The sequence below is a fragment of the Tachyglossus aculeatus genome, chromosome 15 (genome assembly GCF_015852505.1).
Source record: "Tachyglossus aculeatus isolate mTacAcu1 chromosome 15, mTacAcu1.pri, whole genome shotgun sequence".
Classification (NCBI taxonomy): domain Eukaryota; kingdom Metazoa; phylum Chordata; class Mammalia; order Monotremata; family Tachyglossidae; genus Tachyglossus; species Tachyglossus aculeatus.
In genome coordinates this window covers 18,852,979-18,872,202 of record NC_052080.1, presented here as the reverse complement: position 1 = coordinate 18,872,202, position 19,224 = coordinate 18,852,979, and the positions used below count along the sequence as shown (strand labels likewise).

At 45.6% G+C, this 19,224-nt stretch overlaps 1 long non-coding RNA gene across 1 annotated transcript in view; it reads left to right on the top strand.

The window, feature by feature from the left end:
• LOC119937868 overlaps positions 1 to 18,443 on the top strand; it is a 66,507-nt gene extending 48,064 nt beyond the window's left edge. The window contains exons 2-3 of the long non-coding RNA XR_005454245.1: positions 5,766 to 5,885; positions 17,998 to 18,443. This is a non-coding gene — a long non-coding RNA (uncharacterized LOC119937868). The remainder of the gene's footprint in view (positions 1 to 5,765; positions 5,886 to 17,997) is intronic.
• The last annotated feature ends 781 nt before the right edge of the window (positions 18,444 to 19,224 follow it).

Below are 19,224 nucleotides of genomic sequence, written 5' to 3'. Positions count from 1 at the left end.
ACTTTTCCCGAGAAAACTCTATGGATACACTACCAAAATGATTACAGATGAAGGCGGGGCACTCTGGAAGAGATGTGTCCCTGGTGAGCCCATTGTTGGGTAGGGACCGTCTCTATACGTTGCCGACTTGTACTTCCCAAGGGCTTAGTACAGTGCTCTGCACACAGTAAGCACTCAATAAATACGATTGAATGAATGAATGAATCAATTTGGATCGGAGGCAACTCGACAACATAAGGTAAGACAGGACAAGATATCAAACACTGTGGAGCTACAGTACAGGCTGATGGTATTTAGTCCCTGGCCCACAAGGGGCTTACCACCTAAGTTGTAGGGAAGCCGGCTATCTTAGCCCCACTTTACAGATGGCCAGAGGACCAGAGAGGGTTCAGTGGCTTGCCCAGGGTCACCCAGCAGGCCAACGGCAGACCTAAGGATTTGAACCCCAATATCCTGGGGCTCAGGTTGTTTTCCACGCACCTTAAACGCCTTTTATTTTCTTCCAGAGGCAAAACTATTTTGAGAAACCCAGGGCCTGAGCAATTGGAAGGGAGAAGCAGTATGACCTACTGGATAGAACACAGGTCTGGGAGTTAGAAGACCTGGGTTCTAATCCCGGGCTCTGCCACATCTCTGCTGTGTGACCTTCGGCAAGTAACTTAACACCTCTGGGCTTCGGTTACCTCATCTGTAAAATGGGGATAAAGATTGCAAGGCCTATGAGGAACAGGTTCTGTGTCAACTGGATTAGTTTGTATCTACCTCAGTGCTTACTCTAGTGCCTGGCTCATAATAAGTACTTAAATACCATAAAAAAATTTTTTAAATGTCCCTTATTATGTGCACAGTACTGTACTAAGGTCTGAGAAAGAGTATGCAGGTGGGAATCAGGTCTAATAAAATCAATCAATGCTCTTTACTGAGGATTTATGGGGCAGAGCACCCTAAATTAAACACAATCCCAGTCACCAAAGCTCATCCCATTTAGATTAAAAACTCCTTAACAGCAGAGCTCATGACTGCTAAATCTTTAAAATAAGTGCTCTGCACAGGGTAAGCACTTGATAAAGACCAGCGATTGAGTGACTGATTGAAAGAACCTGACAACTGGCACATTTCAATGATCAGCCATTCCAGCACAGACCCCTTCTCTCCCACAAAGACCCCCATTAGCTCTCCCTGAAGTCAGAACTCCCAAGCAACCTGCTAATTGCCAACAAGAAGAAATAGAGACATTTCATTTTGAAATAAAATAAACACTCATTATCGGACCAAACACCTAATTTCTCTCCCCTTCTTTAGAAAAAGGGGTGGGGAAACGCACCAAGCTTCTCCTCAAATCCAACCCCGGGTTTGAGTGGGAGCTAAGGGAGATTTTCCTTTCTCGGGGGGAGGATTCAGTAGGGAATCCAATGAAGGCTCCAAAAGCCATTGAGAAAGTATCCAAAAGGGAAGCAGCGTGGCTCAGTGGAAAGAGCCCGGGCTTTGGAGTCAGAGGTCATGGGTTCGAATCCTGGCTCTGCCACTTGTCAGCTGTGTGACTTTGGGTGAATCACTTCACTTCTCTGGGCCTCAGTTCTCTCATCTGCAAAATGGGGATGAAGACTGTGAGCCCCCTGTGGGACAACTTGATCACCTTGTAACCTCCCCAGCGCTTAGAACAGTGCTTTGCACATAGTAAGCGCTTAATAAATGCCATTATTATTATCCAGACCTCTTCTTCAGAGCCTCGAGCTGAACAGTATAACAGACACATACTCTACCCATAATGAGCTTACAGTCTAGAGGATGAGCTTACAGTCTAAATAATAATAATAATAATAATGGTATTTGTTAAGCACTTACTATGTCCAAAGCACTGTTCTAAGCGCTGGGGGCGATACAAGGTGATCAGGTTGTCCCACATGGGGCTCACAGTCTTCAATCAATCAATCAATCAATCGTATTTATTGAGCGCTTACTATGTGCAGAGCACTGTACTAAGCGCTTGGGAAGTACAGTCTTCATCCCCATTTTACAGATGAGGTAACTGAGGCACAGAGAAGTTAAGTGACTTGCCCAAAGTCACACAGCTGACATTTGGCGGAGCCGGGATTTGAACCCATGACCTCTGACTCCAAAGCCTGGGCTCTTTCCACTGAGCCACGCTGCTTCTGTAAATGTGTCTACTAAGTCTACAGAGCCCTTCCAAGCACTTAGTACAGTGCTCTGCACACAATAAGAGCTCAATAAATACCAGTGATTGATTACTATTTGGCAAGGCCTGAATAAAGAGCTGGGGGAAGATAAAGATCATCAGATCAAACCAGTCTGTGTCCCACAGCGTGCTCATAATCTAATGGAGAGGAAGAGCAGGTTGAACACCCTTTTTACAGGTGAGGAAACTGAGGCACAAAAGTAAAGTGACTTGTCACATTGCAGGCAAGTGGAAGAACCAGGAAGCAGCATAGCCTAGTGAAAAAAGCACAAGCCTGAGAGTCAGAGGGCCCAAGTTTCAATCCCAGCGCCATCAGTTGTCTGCTGTGTGACCTTGGGGTAGTCAATTAGCTTCTCTGTGCTGCAGAGTGTTTGCCCTCCGACAGACTGTAAGCTCCATGTATGTCTGCCCTGAATGACTTGTATCTACCCCAGGATTCAGAACAGGGCTTGACCCAGAATCAGTGCTTAACGAATAACCTTATACAAAAAAATGAGATTAGAACCCAGGTCACTGACTCCCAGGACTGGAATCTTTCCACAAGGCTACACTCCCTCCCAAAAGAATGACCCTGAAATTAATCAATCACTAGTATTTATTGACCACTTATTATGTACTGGTAGATTGTAAGCTCACCATGAACAGGGAGTGGTGTCTGTTCATTGTTGTATTGTACTCTCCCCAGTGCTTAGTACAGTGCTCGGCTCACAGTAAGCCCTCGATAAATATGATTGACTGACTAAATGAAGAGCACTGTACTAAGGGCTTGGGAGAGGACAATACAGCAAAATTAGAAAACACATTCCTGTCCCATAACAAACATACAGTCTAGTAGGGGAGGCAGATATTAATATGCATAAACAGACATTAATATGAATAAAATAATCTTGGGCAAGTTACTCACCTGGTCTGGGCCTCCATTTCCTCATCTGTAAAATGGAGTTGAAATTCTTTCTCTCCCTCAGCCACAGACAGTGAACCCCATGTTTACCTACCTCAGCACTTTAGACAGTATTTGGAGCTCAGTAAGCAGTGAATAAATCCACTAATAATATTAATATTAAATGGCACTTTTCCTCATGTGGGTAAAAGAATAGGGTCATTGAACTCTGTCATATTGTACTCCCCCCAAACACGTAGTACAGTGCTCTGCACACAACCAGCGCTCAATAAATCCCATTAACTGTAAGCTCATTGTGGGCAGGGAATGTCTGTTTATTGTTACATTGTACCTTCCCAGGTGCTTACTATAGTGCTCTGCACACAGTAAGTGCTCAGTAAATACCACTGACTGATTGACGAGAGAGATTCCACTAATTGTCCCCAGTCATCAAGCCCACATTTCAATCAATCAATCAATCAATCGTATTTATTGAGCGCTTACTGTGTGCAGAGCACTGTATTAAGCGCTTGGGAAGTACAAGTTGGCAACATATAGAAACAGTCCCTACCCAACAGTGGCTCACAGTCTAGAAGGGGGAGACAGAGAACAAAACCAAACATATTAACAAAATAAAATAAATAGAATAGATATGTACAAGTAAAGTAAATAAATAGAGTAATAATAGAGTAATAATAAATAAATAGAGTAATAATAAATGAATAGAGTAATAATAAATAGAGTAATACATTTAACAGTTTAATCTACCTGTCCTTCTTCCCAACATCTAACCTAAATCCCTCCTGCTGCAGCTAGATCCCATTTCTCACGAACACCATCCACGGTGCAGCAGCAATAACTGGATGTCCTTCTCCACCCCACAGCTGGCAGGAATTCATTTAGCTCCAACTCACACTTCACTGCCGTGACTTTGTTTCCACCCTTCACTGCTCCCTGTAGTGTGGGGAGAACCACCCCATTTTATATGGAAAACACTAAAATGGAATCACACCTTTTAAAAGATATTTCCACTTCGTGGCCTGCAACTCACTGCACCTTTCTCTCCCACCCCCTGCTTCCAGCCCCGCTCCCTATTTTGCTACCAGACTTCTCCGTAGAACTCCTAAGCCCATTTAATTGAAAAGGCATGATTTATACTAATTGACAGCAGATGGATTCTACCAGAAAATGGAGAAAAGTATTTGCTCGACCTGCTTTCCAGCAACAAAGCGAAACCTTCCCCTTTTTACATCTTCTTGGAACTCTGAGGGCCGAAGAGCTCAGGAAAGGGAAAAAAAAAGTAATTAGTGTTTAATTTTTTAACAATTTTTTACCCTCTTTTTAATTGCTTTACATAAACCTGTCCTAGAATTTTATAGCCTTCAAATCTCTAAGTCTAGTTGTCGTCTCTGGTTTTAATTACAGCGTGACTTGTCTGGCACATTAAATTAGGGGGAAAAAAAAATTCAGAACGTTGGCTGTTGAAATCCTAAGGGCCATCTAATATTACCCTAGGTGGACTGAAATTCAGGGATGGAGGGTCTTGGAAGCTAAAGGCCCACTTCAAGCATAATGTCACAAGCTTCCAACTGACGTGTTTTGTGTCCGTTGACTAGAACATGTTATGAGAGGCCCATCTCCTCCAAGAGGCCTTCCCTGACTAAGCCCTTCTTTCCTCTTCTCCCCTCCCTTCTGCATCACACTGACTTGCTCCTTTTATTTATGCCTCCTCCCAGCCCCACAGCACTTATGTACATGTCTATCATTTTTGGATTTCTATCAATGTCTATCTCCCCGTCTAGACTGTAAGCTCGTTGTGGGCAGGGGATGTGCTGTTACATTGTTATAGTGTACTCTCCCAAGCGCTTAGTACAGTGCTCTGCAGACAGTAAATGCGACTGACTGAGAGGGAGGATCTGAGCTACTCCGGGGGGAACAGGCTGGAATGGAGTTCCTTAGTAATATGGTCTTGGGGCAGAAAACTGGCCTAGACCAATTAAAGTTTCCCACAAAATTGTTTTGCGTCTAATTGTGGTTCTCTTGAGACTACCGCTTTATAGGCCTCTGTAACTCTCCGTTGTTGACCTGGCATCCTTGTCTTTTCAGAGAAGAGAGAACTGTCAGTTTCCAGGAAGGAAAACCCCATTCTGACATAGCCCTCCAATACCCAGCCTCCCCTACCCCCAATCAATAATAATAATAATAATAATAATAATAATAATAATAATAATAATAATTGTTGTATTTGTTAAGCACTTACAGTGTGCCAGGCACTGTACTAAACCTTGGGGTAGGTACAACTTAATCAGGTTGGACGCAGTCCCTGTCCCACATGGGGTTCACAGTATCAATCCCCATTTTACAGGAGAGGGAACTGAGACACAGAGAAATTAAATGACTTCCCCCATGGTAATAATAATAATAATAATGATGCTATTTGTTAAGCACTTACTATGTGCGAAGCACTGTTCTAAGTGCTGGGTTCGATACAAGGTAATAGGGCTGGACACAGTTCCTGTCCTACATGGGGTTTATAGTCTTAATCCTCATTTTACAGATGAGAGAACTGAGGCAAGGAGAAATTAAATGACTTGCCAAATTAAATGACCTAGTACCCAGGTCCTTCTGACTCCCAGCCCATGCTCCACTATCCACAAGTGACCACATCTCCTTCCTTGGTTGGAACAGGAAACCCAAGGACCAGAAGCCATGGCTGAAGCTGAAGAGGGAAGGGTACCACACTGAGACCTAAATATGGAGCCCATGTATACAGTCGGTGAGTCTGGGGGCCACAGAGGACCAGAGAAGGTAGGCTACTTGCCCAAAGTCACACAGCACTGGGCTTACATTGCAGCGAAAGAGATTTCGATCAACTTGTAGGATAAATGTTCTGACTGGCACAGAGGCCTAGTGTTGAAGCAGTTGATTCTGCTGAGCCATTCCCCACCGCCCTGCCATAAATAACTTTACAGTCAGGGCTCAAGTCATTCCAGGGGGAATGATTCTGATCCTTGTGATGTAATAATAATAATAATTTTCTTTGGCACTTGCTATGTGCCAAGCACTGTTCTAAGCACTGGGATAGATACAAGACAGTAAGGTTGGACGCCTTCCCTGTCCTACATGGGATCTCGGTCAAACTAGGAGGTAGTAGGATTTAACCCTCATTTTACGCATGAGGAAACCGAAGCACAAAGTGGAGAGACTTGCCCCAGGTCACACATCCAGCAAGTGGTGAAGGTGGGATTAGAATCCACATCCCCGGTCTTTCAGGTCCATGATTTTTCCACTAGGCCACACTGCCTTCTTTCAGCATCCTGTGGGATCAGGAACACCTGCCACGGGGAGCTTACCTGGGCCTAGAGCCAAAGGAGGCAGATGGCATAGCAGTTAATCAATCAATGGTATTTATTGAGCATCTCACCTGTCTCACCACTGACCCCCTAGCCCTCGTCCTGCCTCTGGCCTGGAATGCCCTTCCCCCTCTAATCTGACAGACGGCCTCTCTCCCTGGCTTCAAAGCCTTATTGAAGGCATATTTCCTCCAAGAGACCTTTCCCAGACTAAGCCCCACTTTTAGTAGGAGGAGATCCTCACCTCCTACTCACTTTTGTGTCGCCCTGACTTGCTCCCTTTGCTCTTCCCCACTCCCAGCCCCAAAGCACTTATGTACATATCTCTAATTTCATTTACTTGTGTTGATGCTTGTCTCCCCAACTTTAGGGGAGCTGTGAGCTCATTGTGGGCAGGGAATGTCACCATTTATTGTTGTATTGTGCTTTCCCAAGCACCTAGTACAGTGCTCTGCACACCGTAAGTGCTCAATAAATGATTGAGTGAATGAATGAATACAACAGGACTGGTAGATGTGACCCCTGCCTTCGAGGAGCTTACAGTCAATCAATCAATCAATCATATTAATTGAGCGCTTCCTGTGTGCAGAGCACTGTACTAAGCGCTTGGGAAGTACAAGTTGGCAACATATAGAGACAGTCCCTACCCAGCAGTGGGCTCACAGTCTAGAGAGGCTCATGCCCCTAAACTGTAAGCTCACTGTGATCAGTGAATGTGTCTGTTATATTGTTATAGCATATTCTCCCAAGCATTTAGTACAGTGCTCTGCATACAATAAGTGCTCAATAAATATGAGTGATTAATAATAATAATAATGTTGGTATTTGTTAAGCACTTACTATGTGCAAAGCACTGTTCTAAGTGCTGGGGTAGTTATAAGGTAATCAGGTTGTCCCACAAGGGGCTCACAGTCTTCATCCCCATTTTACGGATGAGGGAACTGAGGCCCAGAGAAGTGAAGTGACTTGCCCAAAGTCACACAGCTGACAAGTGGCGGGGCCGGGATTTGAATCGGTGGCCTCTGACTCCAAAGCCCGTGCTCTTTCCACTGAGCCGCGCTGCTTTACTATAGCACATGAGAAAGTACAAAAGAACTGGTAGACATGATCCCTGCCATCAAAAAGCTTACAGACTAGAGAGGAACATACCTCAAGACTGTAAGCTCATTGTGGGCAGGAAATGTGTACCTTAGATTGTTCTATTGTACTCTCCCAAGCGCTTAATACATTGCTCTGCACACAGTAAGTACTCAATAAATACTGACTGCTCGCCATCACATCTACCTCTTAAACTTGTTGGCAAGTTCTCCCCAAAACGAGTCCCTAGGTTTCATCTTCAAAATGGCTTCAGGGTCTAAGCCTCACCCATTTGATTGCCCTGGCTTTCCTCCCCAACTAGCCTCTGTGGCCACAAAGAAGCGATCCCTTGGCTCCAATCCAGCAGGAAAGGGGTTAAATAACTCCTTGAACTTCTACCCAGCTTTAAAGTTTCCAAAGCCCTTTCACATTCCTTATCTCACAACCCTGTGGGAGGAAGGAGAGGCCGGTATCATTAACCCCAATTTACAGGTGAGGAAACCGAGGCCCTGCGTGGGGGAGTGATTGGGCCGAGGTCAAACGTGGGCTCAGTGGCAGTGCTGAGTAGCACCCAGGTCCTCTGATTCCCAGACTTGGTTCCTCTCCACTAGGGTCATAGAATATCAGTGAGGGAATCCAGCACTGGGGTAGCCCAGTGATAATGGCCTAGGGGTTTCCTTCCTGAGGGGAAAGGGAGACACAAAGAGAGGAAAGCACGGTGGGAACACCTCTGAATGTGGCCATTGGCCACCAGTACCCTCTCCTTCATTGCTCTCCAGGCTCCCCAGTCTCCTCATGCCCCCCCAGATTCCAGGCTCATTCATGCATTCAATCCTAATTATTGAGTGCTTACCATGTGCAGAGCACTATAGTAAGCTCTTGGAAAGTACAATTCAGCAACAAATGGAGACAATCACAGTGGGCCATTGCTCACAGTGGGCTCATGGCCTAGAAGAAGTCTAGAAGCTCTCGAGCCTCCCTTCAGCTCCCCTTAACCCCAATCTCCCCAGCCTCCCCTCAGCTCTCCACAGCCTCCTGGCCTCCCCTCAGCTCCCCACAGCCCCCCAGCCTCCCTTCAGTTCCCCGCAACCCCCTGATGTCACCTCAACTCCCAAAGCCTCAGCACCCCACAGCCCCCCGGCTCTCCAGCCTCCGCTCTCCACAGCCTCCCAGCCTCCCCTCAGCACCCTAAAACCCCGCCAGTCTCCCCCCAGTTCCCTACAGCCCCCCAGCCACCCCTCAGTACCCCCCAGCCCCTCGGCCTCCCCTCAGCTCCCCACAGCCCCCAGCCTGGCCCTGAGGCACAGAGACGGGCCTGGCGCCACCGAGAGAGGCAGCTCCGACCCTGGAGCCCAGCCAACCCGGTTCCCAGCGCTCGGTCGTTACCTCTTTAAAACCTAGTAGTTATTACAATTAAAACACATTATAGGCCGACGGGGACGGGGAGCCGTGAGGGAGGGGGAGACGTCTCCTTGGGAAGGAACGCTGGGATTAAAAGAAATTAGAGTGGTCACCACGGCAACAGAGCCAGCTCGGGTCTACCCTATGATTATTTCAAAGGGAGCAAGAGGGCAGTGCAAGGAAAAGTTGGGCCTTTGCAAAGGCAAGGGGGAGGATTTTGTGCTTTCTGTCCTCACTCCCCTCTCTCACTCTCCTAATAACAATAATTATGGTATTTGCTTAGCATTTACTATGTGCCAGGCACTGAACTGAGTGCTAGGGTATTACAAGCAAATCGGGCTGGACACAGTCCCGGGCTCACAGTCTTAATCCCCATTTTACAGATGAGGGAACTGAGGCATAGAGAAGTTAGGCAACTTGCCCAGGGTCACACAGCAGGGAAACGGCAGAGCCCAGATTAGAACCCAGGTGCTTCTGACTCCCAGGCTTTATCCACTAGGCCACACTGCTTCTTCTTCCATCCTGAAGCACCTCTGGCCAGCCTCTGGTGTGAACAGGGCCCAGTTTCTAAGCAGAAAACCCACCCAAGGATATACACCCCTTTCCCCTGAGGAGGATCCAGATGAGTTCTCCTCCAGTTGACACGGAGAGAACATAGGTGTTGCAGGTGAAAGGTGGGGGAGAGATGGAGGAGAGAAGTGACATGGCCTAGTGGAAAGAGCATCGACTTGGGAGTCTGGAGACCTGGGCTCTAATCCTGTCTCCGTCACTTGTCTGCTGTGTTACCTTTGGGCAAATCACTTACCTTCTCTGTGCCTCAGTTCCCTCATCTGTAAAACAGGAATTCAATTCCTGTCTGCCCTCCTATTTAGACTGTAATAATCTAAATAATAATCTAATAATAATGTGGGACCTGCTAATCTTGCATCTACCCCAGTGCTTCGTACAGCGCTTGGCATATAGTCAGCACTTAAACTCAACAATTATTATTGCTACCTGGGTTCTAATCCCAGCTCCACCACTTAGCCATCTATGTGACCTCGGGAAAGTCACTTTCCTTATCTGGGCTCCATCTTCCTCATCAGTAAAACAGGGATTCAATACCTATTCTCCCTCCCACTTAGATGGTGCATCTCATTAGGGCCAGGGATTGTGTCTTGTGTTGACCCCAGGGCTTGGCATCATCATCATGATGAATGGTATTTATCGAACGCTTACTGTGTGCAGAGGACTGTACTAAGCACTTTGGAGAGTACAGTACAACAGTGTTGGCAGATACTTTCCCTGACTGGAGGACTTTACAGTCTAGAAGACACACAAAGTAAGCATTTAACAAATACCAGAACAAACATGAGGCCGGGGGAAGAGAGAGTGGAGGAGTGTCAGGCTCCCATTAGGAGATGTTCTGTATGGAATTAGGTCCTTGGAAGAAGAGAGGGGTGAGATTTTATGTGGGATCTCTCCAGGTAAACTGCACAGGATTAGGACTCTAATAAATGGGAATCCCAGCTTGGCCCAGCTGTGTTGCCTGAAACAGAGAAAACAATAATTAGCCCACTAATTCTCATGTTGTGTCTCCGCCCAACAAGTTTCTGGCAAAGCCGAACACGTCTGACTGACAGCCAAGGAGAGGCCCCCCTTGCTTTTCTCCGCAGCTCTGGAAGAGCAGGAGGAAGGAGGGGACAGAGGGTGGTCATGGGCAAATTCACCAAGTCAGGATCAGAGCACCTGGAGATGCCTCCAGCCTCTCTCTCCATCCTCCTCTGCCTCAGTTTCACCAACTGTGAAGTGGGGATGATTCCAGGTGCCACAGGCTTATCAGGGGCCTTGTGGAGATTAGCAAATTAGTGCCTGTGGAGGGCTTCGAAATCCCCAGTGAAAGGTGCTGAGGAGAAAGTGCTAATTTCAGAGACACCAAGTCATTGGCAACAGTGACCTCGAACCAGGGGCCAGATCTCCAGAGTTGTTCACTCTCCTCCCAGCAAAAAAGACATTGGAGCAATTGCCTGATGCTTGTGTTTGAAGCAATGAGGTCTAGTGGAAAGAACTTGGGCCTGGGATTCAGAGGACCTGGGTCCTAATTCCTGCTGCACCACTTGTCTTCTGTGTGACCTTAGCAGAGTCACCTCACTTCTCTATGCCTCTGTGAAATGGAGATGAATATTGTGAGTCCCATGTGGGACAGAGACTGTGTCCAACCCCAGTGCTTAGTACAGTGCCTGGCTCATAGTAAGCACGTTACAAATACCATTAAAATGAAACAAAAACTCACAGGTAAGCATTAAAGCTGGAAGGGCCTGCCTGTGTGCCCTCCCGCCTGCTCTGTACTGTGATAATAATGATAATATTATAACCCAGTAGGCTGGGTTAAGCCTTTATTATGTACCAAGTGCTGTGCTAAGCACTGGGTTGTGGATAATACAAACGTATAGGACACAGTCTATGTGGAGTCTACAGTCTGCACACAGTAAGCACTCAATAAATACTGGGCAGCCAGTGATGCTGGTGTCTCCTCCCCCAGCTGCATATGGAGAAGCAGAGTGCCCTAGTAGGCCTGGGAGTCAGAAGGACCTGGGTTCTAATCCCAGCTCCTCTGCTTGCCTGCTGTGTGGACTTGGGCAAGTCACTTCACTTTTCTTGGCCTCAGTGACCTCATCTAGAATGGGGATTAAGACTGTGAGCCCCAGGTGAGACAGGAAGCGGGTCCAACCTGATTAGCTTGTATCTACTCCAGTGCTTGGAACAGTGCTTGTCACATAGTAAGTGCTAAACAAATAGCAAATTAAAAAAAAGCCCCAGGCATGGGTTCCAACGCTCCCTCTATCACAAGCCTGCTATGGGACCTTGGGCAAGTCATTTAACCTCTCTGAGCCTCAGTTTCTTCATCTTTAAAATGTGTGTTAAATTCCCGATCTCCCTCCCACTCAGACTGTGAGCCCTATGTGGGCAAGGGTTGGATATCACCTGATTATCTTGCATTTAGTACAGCATTTGGCACATAGTAGATGCTTAACAAGTACCTCAATTGTGATTACCCAGTTCCAGGGTGCCTGCTCTTCTCCATGGCTTTGGGGAGTCACCCTTGGCCCACAACAAGTTCTGGCTGGTTCTGCCTTTTATTACGCTTAAAAACAGTAATTAAATCTCCCTTTGGTCTTCCCTTCTCTTGGGCTAAACATCTTCAATTCCATTAGCCATCCCTTCGGGGGTCTGGAAGAGCTAATCTTTCCTTCTCCCCACAAATACTGCCAAGGTCAGAGGTCAAGCTCCCCGGCACCCCTGAAACCACCCACTGGCAAAGGAGGACACTCTGAGGGCTGAGGGTGGAACAAACTGGGAATCTGGGAGACAGAGATTCCCTCAGCAGGCGGGGAATTGAGGGTGGGGGAGACATTTCAGGGCCTTTTGACATTAGGTAAATAACAGGTCTATTAAAAGGCAAATTAGCATCTATTAATTTTGAGTCAACCACCACAGGCACTTTTTGCAAGAGGGCGGCAGCATTTTAGAGGCGCTGATCCAAAATTTCCCAGACAAGCCTAAGGTAGGGGAGGAATTTGAACTCAGAACCGGTCCAGCCCAGCCCGGCAAAGTACTCATTTCACTGGACATAGTCTAACTCTCCCGGGATGGTCACTGACATCTGAATAAGTCATCGCTTCTCTTGAGTGTGTTGGGGGTTATCATATAATTTACAAGGTTTCCTAATTAGTCATGGTCTCATTAAGACAATTGCACGATTAATTTCAAATCACTCTTTCCAACAATTTGAGTAATGGCTCTGATGTTGTCTGGCTGTTCATCTGAAGTACTAAACAAGCAAGCAATACAATTATCCCATTTTCCAGGTACAGCTATTGAGTCAGAGAAACAGTTATCTAGCAGGCCTGAGGCCATGGATCAGCTCAGCTCCTAGACTTTTCTTCGTGTTTTTAATGGAGTTTATAAATTGCTACTACATGCCAGGCACTGTACTAAGTGCTGGGGTAGAAACCAGCTAAACATGTTGGACATAGTCCCTGTCCAACACGGGGCTCACAATTTTAATCCCCATTTTACAGATGAGATAACTAAGGCCCAGAGAAGTCCGGTCACTTGCCCAAGAACTAGCAGACAAATGGCAGATCTGGGATTAGAACCCAGATCATTCTGACTCTGGGCCTTGTTCTACCCATTAGGCCATGCTGCTTCTCTTTGGGTAGGGTTAAAAAGTTTCCCTGTCATTCTTGAGCTCTGACACTCCTACAGTCCCCTGACACACACACACCCCACTCATCCAATAAACACACAACACATTCACACATTTCTGGCAATTAATGCCAAAAAGTTGGCATTAAGGTGGCCACCTCTTAGACCACCTAGACCCGATAGACAAAGTCTTACTAGCCCAACCTTCTCCTAAGAGGCTCTTCAGAAAAGATCCATCCCCTTTCTTCTCCACCAAATGGCTACCACCCTAGAAAAATTGATCAGCACACTCCTGTCCCACTGCACCCCGGCTCGCCCATCTCACTTCTCTCAAATCAACCTGTGCCTTGCTTTCTTCTCTCTCACCACCAATTCCTTGTCCGCAGCCTCCTCCTTCCTGAAACTTGCTCCCCCTTCCCAACCGGCAGAGAGCTGCTCTCTCCATCTTCAAGACACTTCTGAAATCCCATTTCCTCCAGGAAGCCTTCTCCGCTCAGTCTCCCATAGACCCACTATTCCTACTTCACCTCCTCCTCCTCTGCTGAACTGCTTTCACCTCACTTAAGCACTTGAGTTCCCACACTCATGCATCCAGAAAGATGGTGTAGCCTTGTGGGGAGAGCCCAGACCTTAGAGTCAGAGGGCCTGGGTTCTAATCTCACCTGCCACTTGTCAGCGAGTCACATAACCTCTCTCTGCCTAGTTCCCTCATCTGTAAATTGGGGATTAAATACCTCTTCTCTCTCCTTCTTAACCTACAGAACAGGGACTGTTTTGTCTCATGACTTAACCCAATGTTTAGTTCAATACATGGTCCTCTCACTCTCAGGCCTGGGTTCTTTCCACTAGGCCACATTGTTTGTGGAAAAAGATGAATCAATCATTGAGGAGCCTCTGTTGATCTCCCCCTGGGGGTGAAGCACTATGTTAGAAGCTGAGAGGCTCTCATAAATATTATTATAATAATATTATTCATAAATAGGAATAATAATGGTGGTATCTTTTAAGCACTTTGTGTCAAGCACTGTAGTAGGTATAACATAAGCAGGTTGGACACAGTCACTGTTCCACACATGGGGCTCATGGTATAAGTTGGAGCTAGTATGGGTATTGAATCCCCATTTTATACCAGAGAAATGAGGCCCAGAGAGAAACGAAGTCCAGAGAAGTGAAGTGACTTGCTCAAGGTCACACAGCAGACAAGCGACAGAGCTGGGGTTAGAACCCAGATCCAGAATCCAGGCCCGTGCTCTGTCCACTCTGAGACAGGGTCTCTAACTTCAAGTAATTCACTGCCTTCTTTCTAAAGTCCTTCCCCTGTCAGCGTTGCCACAGGAGCGATTTACAAAACAGATGTGGAAATTTCAGAGCTTTAGTCATAACAGGTTTTAAAGAGCATTAAATCACTCCCGGTGACTGGAGAAACCCATTCTGAAGACTAACCCTGTATGGCTGATCTCAGGCTGTTTATAAACAACAAAGAAGGGTGAGAGACCAGATTACATTCCTAGAAACTCCGCTCGGCTGGCCCATGCGTAATAAGGGGAGGAGGAGAGAAAAGAAAAGCACATTTCAAAAATAAACACATAAGCCAAAACTAAACACCGCAAATGACAGTGCTGCAGTTAGGGACTCCTGGTTAGATAAGGAGAAATGTGTTTAAAAAGAATAACAGATTGTAAATAAAATGAGATTTGCTCCAAACGAATGCTGATAATAAAAATGATGATATTGTCCCAAATAATGAAATCAGAACAACTCTATGATCATTCTTTTTTGACATGAAGCAAGAGTTAGAAATCTCTGTCCTATCAGTTTGGAATTCTGGGATCAGGTTAGCTGAGACAATTGAATACAAACCTTGGGGAAGGGAATGTTACGTAAGGAATGCCAGGTAAGAAATCCTTTAAAAAATCTGGAAAGCCTTCAGAAAATATCACTATTGAGATTCGTTTGTAAATTAGAGGGAATGAATGAAGGAAATTCAGAGAAGCAGGGTTCCCTAGTGGAAAGAGCTTGGCCCTGGGTGTCAGACGATCTGAGTTCTAATCGCACTTCTGCCGCTTGTCTTGCTGTGGGAACTTGGGCCAATCCCTCAACTTCTCTGTGCCTCAGTTTCTTCATCTGCAAAATGGGGATTTGATATCTTTTCTCCCTCCTACTTAGGCTGTGAGCCCCATGTGGGACAGGGATTGTGCCTCTTGTATCATATTAAGTGCTCAACGTGTACTATTTAAAAAAAAGCTGTCCAATGCAAAATTCACAGCTGACTAGGCAACAGAAAAACAATCAACCAGTAGTATTTATGGAGTACTTTTTGTGTGCAGAGCACTGTGCTAAGAGTTCAGTAGATACAGTCAACGAGTTCGCAGTTTAGCAGAATAGGCTGGAGGATCTAACTCCCTAGATTGTAAATTCCTTGTGGGTAGGGAACATATACTTCCAACTCAGCTGAACTGTACTCTCCCAAACACTTTGTTCAGTGCTTTGCTTCATCAACAATCATCATTAATGGTATCTCTGGAGAACTTACTCTGTCCAAAGGATAGTACTAAGAAGTTGGGAGAAGAGTGCACATAGTAATCATTCAATATACACCAACAATTTATTGACAATTAGTCAATCATATTTATGAGCACTTACTGTGTGCTGAGAATTGTAATAAGCAATTGGGAGAGTATAATCTAACAATAAACAAACACGTTCCTTTCCCACAGGGAACTTACAGTCTAGAGGGGGAAACAGACAGGAATATAAATGAATGAATTACAGCTATGGATATTAGTTTGAGGGGCTGGGAGTGGGGATGAATAAAGGGAGCAAGTCAGGGTGACACAGAAGGGAGTGGGAGAAGAGGAAAGGAGGGCTTAGTCAGGGAAGCTTGTTAAGGGTATGAAATGTGTCTATTATTATACTTACTTTCTCAAGAACTTAGTACAGTGCTTTGCACACAGTAAGCACTCAATAAATATGATTAAATGAATGAATGGAAGGCCTCTTGGAGGTGATGTGCCTTCAACAAGGCTTTGAAGTAGGGGAGGGTAATTGTTTATTGGAAAGTAGAAGTAAAGAAATGTAAAACTGGAAGAGATCTTTGGAGATCATGTGGAAGATCCTGCTGGACACTGATGCATCTCACAGATACTGGTCACCCCTTTGCTAATCCAGAACTAGCAGACAGACATTACGTCACATGGCAAGCAGTCCTAGCCCCACATCAAGCTCATGTCTGGCAGACTTCTAGGGCAATGGAGGTCCAAGCAGGAGGTAGGATGTGAAGAAGGTGTCATCAGAGAGGGGAGAGATGAGACTAAGACAAAGGCTAGCTTGCAAGGAGCAAAGAGTGCAAGTTGGAGTGTAGTGGGAGGAGAGAGTCGATCGATAAGGGAGAGAATTGGCAGAGTACTTTGAAGCCAATAGTCAGTGGCTTCTTGGATGTAACAAGGAACAGGGAATCACAGGAGATTCTTTTAAGGCATGGGAGACACATGCAGAATAATGCTTCAGAAAGTGATGTGAGCAGCAAATTATGGACTTCAAGAGGGCGAAGCTGATGTAGTCATGTCTCCCTGGTCCATTTGGATGGAGAATGAAAGGCGGATCTGGGAAATGCAGAAGGAAAGATTTTTATTTTATTTTCATTACCATGAGTTGAAATATTTTCACACTTTCTTTTTTTCAAAAAAAAAAATGTATTTGTTAAGTGCCTACTATGTGTTAAGCACTGTTCCACGTGTTGGGACAGATACATGTTTACCAGGCTGGTCAGAGTCAATTTCCAAGATGGTTCTCACAGTGTAAGGTAGAAGAACAGGCATTTTTTATGGTATTAAGTGCTGTGCTAAGCACTGGGTACAGACAAGTTAATCAGGGTGGATACAGTCCATGTCCCACATGGGGCTCACAGTCTACATAGGAGGAAAACATTTACTTTTTCTATGCTATTTAAGTGCTTGCTATGTGCCAGGCACCGTTCTAAGCTCTGGGGCAGATATACGTTTAACTGGTTGGTCAAAGTCCCTGTCCCACATGGTGCTCATAGCCTCAGTAGGAGGGAGAACAGATACTGAATCCCCATTTTAAAGCTGAGGAAAGTGAGACACAGTGAAGTTAAGTAACTTGGCCAAGTCATACAGCAGGAAAGGGGCAGAGCCAGAATTAGAACTCAGGTCCTCTTACTCCCAGGCCCGTGCTCTTTCCATTGAGTCACCCTGCTTCCTTGACTTTTAACTTAGACTGACACCCTGACAAATTCCCAACAAGGAGAAAGGTAGAGGTTTAGAAAGAGCAACTAGTTCACAACTGAAAATGCAACTGAACATACAGGCCTTGGTCTAATTCAGGAGGAACCTACTTAAATGAAAAGAGCAGAGGATGGTGAAGGGATAAAGGATAAGGAATGCCAGTTAAGAAATCCTTTAAAATCTGAGGTAGATACAAGATACAGAGAAGTGAAGCAACTTGCCCAAGGTCACACAGCAGACAAGTGGAAGAACTGGGGATTAGAACCCAGGTCCTTCTGACTCCTAGGCCCTTTCTCTATCCACTAACCCAACACTGCCAAGGGTGGTTTTTAAAAGACAGCAAGAGGTCCTTATAAAAAGTACGGCACTTAGTAATAAAGAAAAAGCCTTATTTTTAATCGACTGGCTCTTTAAACTTTTCCCCCCACGTACATGTGTTTCTGAACTGAAAGAGAAGTCACAACTCCTATTTTCTTTTCCCTCTGTTGAATCCAGCTCAAAGCAAAATGAAAAATGCTGAAAGAGGGTAGTTTTTCTTCCTCCTGGTGAACTGTTTTATAATAAGCTACATGCTGGGGTCAGGGAAACGTGAGATCAGAAGGCTTTTTACACACACATACGCACACCTCCCCTGTCTTCCTTCTCATCTTCCTCCAGCTTGTATTTGAAACATTCTCCAACTTGACCTGCCTGCCTCCATTTCCCCTGCTGTTCCCGCTCTAGCCGTCAGCTTCCATCCAAGACGAAGCCAACACCGTTTCCCAAAATACGAAGGTCATAGGTGAAGTTGAAGGATGATGTCTAAAGGTGGTGATAGTAATGACTTTGTCAAGTACTGACATCAAGAGAAAACTGGTGAATGTATTGTGGACATGTCTGAGGGTACCAATTCAGAACGGGAGGTTTGGAGAGGGGTTAGGAGAGGCGGAGAAATGAATAACAGAAGAATTGAAAAGGGAGGAGAATCATTCCATGAAAATTGAAAATCAGTCCCAGAGGAAGCTGAAGGAAACTCCCCAGATCTAGTAAGGCTATGGAATGGAAAGGAAGGGGAAAGACATAAAAATGGAACAGGAATAAAGCATTTGAAATTGTGTTGTCAATCTTGCTGTTTCTTGATTTTACGTTACCTGGGCAGTAGGTGCTGTTTTTATTTTTGTTTTTTCAATGGTATTTGTTATGCCCTTACTATGTATCAGGCACTGCACTTAGATACAAGCTAATCAGGTTGGATTCCATCCATATCCGTCATAGGGCTCACATTTCACAAATGAAGTAACTGAAGCCCAGGGAAGATAAGTGACTTGCTCGAGGTCTCACAATAGACAAATAGAAGAGCTGGAATTAGAACCCAGATCCTTCTGACTCCCTGATTTGTGTGCTGTCCTGCTGCGTCTTGGCCCACAAGAAGAGAATGGCTAAAGAGAGAACTGGGAGGTCAGATAATCCACAGTTCAAATTGTCTGTCTGAAATCCTGGGGCCATTTATGCTTCGGGAGTTAGACTGGAAGGTAAGATAATAATAACAATAATAATAATAATGGTATTTGTTAAGCACTTACGATGTGCCAAGCACTGTTCTAAGCTCTGGGGTAAATACAAGGTAATCAGGTTGTCCCACGTGGGGCTCACAGTCTTAATCCCCATTTTAGAGGTGAAGGAACTGAGGCCCAGAGAAGTTAAGTGACTTCCCCAAGGTCGCACAACAGACAAGTGGCGGAGCATGGCCTAGTGGATAAAGCAAGGGTCAAGTACACCAGAGGACCTGGGTTCTAATCCCAGCTCTGTCACTTTACTGCGGTGTGATCTTGGGCAAGTCACTTCACTTCTCTAGCAGCGTGGCTCAGTGGAAAGAGCCCGGGCTTGGGAGTCAGAGGTCGTGGG